Source organism: Salvelinus alpinus, chromosome 33 (genome assembly GCF_045679555.1).
Source record: "Salvelinus alpinus chromosome 33, SLU_Salpinus.1, whole genome shotgun sequence".
Lineage (NCBI taxonomy): Eukaryota > Metazoa > Chordata > Actinopteri > Salmoniformes > Salmonidae > Salvelinus > Salvelinus alpinus.
In genome coordinates this window covers 15,618,583-15,622,464 of record NC_092118.1, presented here as the reverse complement: position 1 = coordinate 15,622,464, position 3,882 = coordinate 15,618,583, and the positions used below count along the sequence as shown (strand labels likewise).

The 3,882-nt window shown below is 47.5% G+C and overlaps 1 non-coding gene across 1 annotated transcript; it reads left to right on the top strand.

Moving 5' to 3' along the window:
• Positions 1-3,389: 3,389 nt before the first annotated feature.
• Positions 3,390-3,471, top strand: trnas-gcu (transfer RNA serine (anticodon GCU)). Its single transcript has one exon. It is a non-coding gene; the product is annotated as a tRNA-Ser (tRNA).
• The last annotated feature ends 411 nt before the right edge of the window (positions 3,472-3,882 follow it).

The following is a 3,882-nucleotide window of genomic DNA, read 5'->3' as shown; positions in this document are numbered from 1 at the left end:
CTCGCCGATGTCCAGTCTCTTGACAACAAGGTTGATAAAATCCGAGCAAGGGTAGCATTCCAGAGAGACATCAGAGACTGTAACGTTCTTTGCTTCACGGAAACATGGCTCACTCGAGAGACGCTAACGGAGTCGGTGCAGCCAGCTGGTTTCTTCACGCATCGCGCCGACAGAAACAAACATATTTCTGGTAAGAAGAGGGGCGCGGGGGTATGCCTTATGATTAACGAGACGTGGTGTGATCATAACAACATACAGGAACTCAAGTCATTCTGTTCACCTGACTTAGAATTCCTCACAATCAAATGTCGACCGCATTATCTACCAAGGGAATTCTCTTCGATTATAATCACAGCCCTATATATTCCCCCCCAAGCAGACACATCGATGGCCCTGAACGAACTTTATCTGACTCTATGTAAACTGGAAACCACACACCCTGAGGCTGCATTCATCGTAGCTGGGGATTTTTAACAAGGCTAATCTGAAAACAAAACTCCCTAAATTCTATCAGCATATCGATTGTGCTATCAGGGCTGGCAAAACCCTGGATCATTGTTATTCTAACTTCCGCGACGCATATAAGGCCCTCCCCCGACCTCCTTTCAGAAAAGATGACCACGACTCCATTTTGTTGCTTCCAGCCTACAAACAGAAACTAAAACAAGAAGCTCCAGTGCTCAGGTCTGTTCAACGCTGGTCCGACCAATCTGACTCCACGCTTCAAGACTGCTTCGATCACGTGGATTGGGATATGTTCCGCATTGCGTCCAACAACAACATTGACGAATACACTGATTCGGTGAGCGAGTTCATTAGAAAGTGCATCGGCGACATAATACCCACAGCAACGATTAAAACATTCCCAAACCAGAAACCGTGGATTGATGGCAGCATTCGCGTGAAACTGAAAGCGCGAACCACTGCTTTTAACCAGGGCAAGTTGACCAGAAACATGACCGAATACAAACAGTGTAGCTATTCCCTCCGCAAGGCAATCAAACAAGCTAAGTGCCAGTATAGAGACAAAGTAGAGTCGCAATTCAACAGCTCAGACACAAGAGGTATGTGGTAGGGTCTACAGTCAATCACGGATTACAAAAAGAAAACCAGCCCCGTCGCGGACCAGGATGTTTTGCTCCCAGACAGACTAAATAACTTTTTTGCTCGCTTTGAGGACAATACAGTGCCACTGACACGGCCCGCTACCAAAACCTGCGGACTCATCTTCACTGCAGCCGAGGTGAGTAAAACATTTAAACGTGTTAACCCTCGCAAGGCTGCAGGCCCAGACGGCATTCCCAGCCGTGTCCTCAGAGCATGCGCAGACCAGCTGGCTGGTGTGTTTACGGACATATTCAATCAATCCTTATCCCAGTCTGCTGTTCCCACATGCATCAAGAGGGCCACCATTGTTCCTGTTCCCAAGAAAGCTAAGGTAACTGAGCTAAACGACTACCGCCCCGTAGCACTCACTTCCGTCATCATGAAGTGCTTTGAGAGACTAGTCAAGGACCATATCACCTCCACCCTACCTGACACCCTAGACCCACTCCAATTTGCTTACTGACCCAATAGGTCCACAGACGACGCAATCGCAACCACACTGCACACTGCCCTAACCCATCTGGACAAGAGGAATACCTATGTGAGAATGCTGTTCATCGACTACAGCTCAGCATTTAACACCATAGTACCCTCCAAACTCGTCATCAAGCTCGAGACCCTGGGTCTCGACCCCGCCCTGTGCAACTGGGTACTGGACTTCCTGACGGGCCGCCCCCAAGTGGTGAGGGTAGGTAACAACATCTCCACCCCGCTGATCCTCAACACTGGGGCCCCACAAGGGTGCGTGCTGAGCCCTCTCCTGTACTCCCTGTTCACCCACGACTGCGTGGCCATGCACGCCTCCAACTCAATCATCAAGTTTGCGGACGGCACTACAGTGGTAGGCTTGATTACCAGCAACGACGAGACGGCCTACAGGGAGGAGGTGAGGGCCCTCGGAGTGTGGTGTCAGGAAAATAACCTCACACTCAACGTCAACAAAACAAAGGAGATGATTGTGTACTTCAGGAAACAGCAGAGGGAGCACCCCCCTATCCACATCGACGGGACAGTAGTGGAGAGGGTAGTAAGTTTTAAGTTCCTTGGTGTACACATCACGGACAAACTGAATTGGTCCACCCACACAGACAGCGTTGTGAAGAAGGCGCAGCAGCACCTCTTCAACCTCAGGAGGCTGAAGAAATTCGGCTTGTCACCAAAAGCACTCACAAACTTCTACAGATGCACAATCGAGAGCATCCTGCCGGGCTGTATCTCCGCCTGGTACGGCAACTGCTCCGCCCACAACCGCAAGGCTCTCCAGAGGGTAGTGAGGTCTGCACAACGCATCACCGGGGGCAAACTACCTGCCCTCCAGGACACCTACACCACCCGATGTCACAGGAAAGCCATAAAGATCATCAAGGACAACAACCACCCGAGCCACTGCCTGTTCACCCCGCTATCATCCAGAAGGCGCGGTCAGCACAGGTGCATCAAAGCAGGGACCGAGAGACTGAAAAACAGCTTCTATCTCAAGGCCATCAGACTGTTAAACAGCCACCACTAACATTTAGTGGCCGCTGCCAACATACTGACTCAACTCCAGCCACTTTAATAATGGGAATTGATGGAAATGTATGTAAAAATGTATCACTAGCCACTTTAAACAATGCCACTTAATATAATGTTTACATACCCTACATTACTCATCTCATATGTATATGTATATACTGTACTCTATATCATCTACTGCATCTTGCCATCTTTATGTAATACATGTATCACTAGCCACTTTGAACTATGCCACTTTATGTTTATATACCCTACATTACTCATCTCATATGTATATACTGTACTCTATACCATCTACTGCATCTTGCCTATGCCGTTCTGTACCATCACTCTTGCATATATCTTTATGTACATATTCTTTATCCCTTTACACTTGTGTGTATAAGGTAGTAGTTGTGGAATTGTTAGGTTAGATTACTCGTTGGTTATTACTGCATTGTCGGAACTAGAAGCACAAGCATTTCGCTACACTCGCATTAACATCTGCTAACCATGTGTATGTGACAAATAAAATTGGATTTGATTTGATTCAGGTATTGAAGAATAGCTTTACCAAGGACAACCTCAACGGTGGGATTTGAACCGACACCTCCCCACACTTAATCAAGCACTGTAGACCACTCGGCCTGACAACACATTTGTTTAATGTCTCGATGGGATCGACACATGGCCCTGGCATTGCTATGCCAAACTTTCATTGATTTCAATCAAGGGTTTACATACAGCAACTACAGTTTGTGGGGGCAACTGCCACACCTAGGGTAAAGGATGAGGTGGCCGAGTGGTTAAGGTGATGGACTGCTAATCCATTGTGCTATGCATGCATGGGTTCGAATCCCATCCTCATCGTTCACCTAAATATGCCTTGTTTTTTAATGGCACTGGAAGATTTACACTTTCGCAAACACTGGTAAGATGGCCGACTGCCACCGCGAGAGCACAGGACTTGGTATCTGAGTGGTGAAGGCGATGAACTACATGTGTGGATTGGAACTACAACCTCTTTGCAAAACAGTTGTTATTTCTTCTCTTGCATGTCCCCAAATGAATATAGAATCCCTGCACAATCCTAGAGCGACTGATAAGATTCAGGTATTGAAGAATAGCTTTACCAAGGGCAACCTCAAAGGTGGGATTTGATCCGCCACCGCCACACACTTAATAAGGCGATGTACTGCTGATCCATTGAGCTCTGCACGCATGGGTTTGAATCCCATCCGCATCGAGCACCCAAATAAGTCTGTACTTTTTTTATGGCAC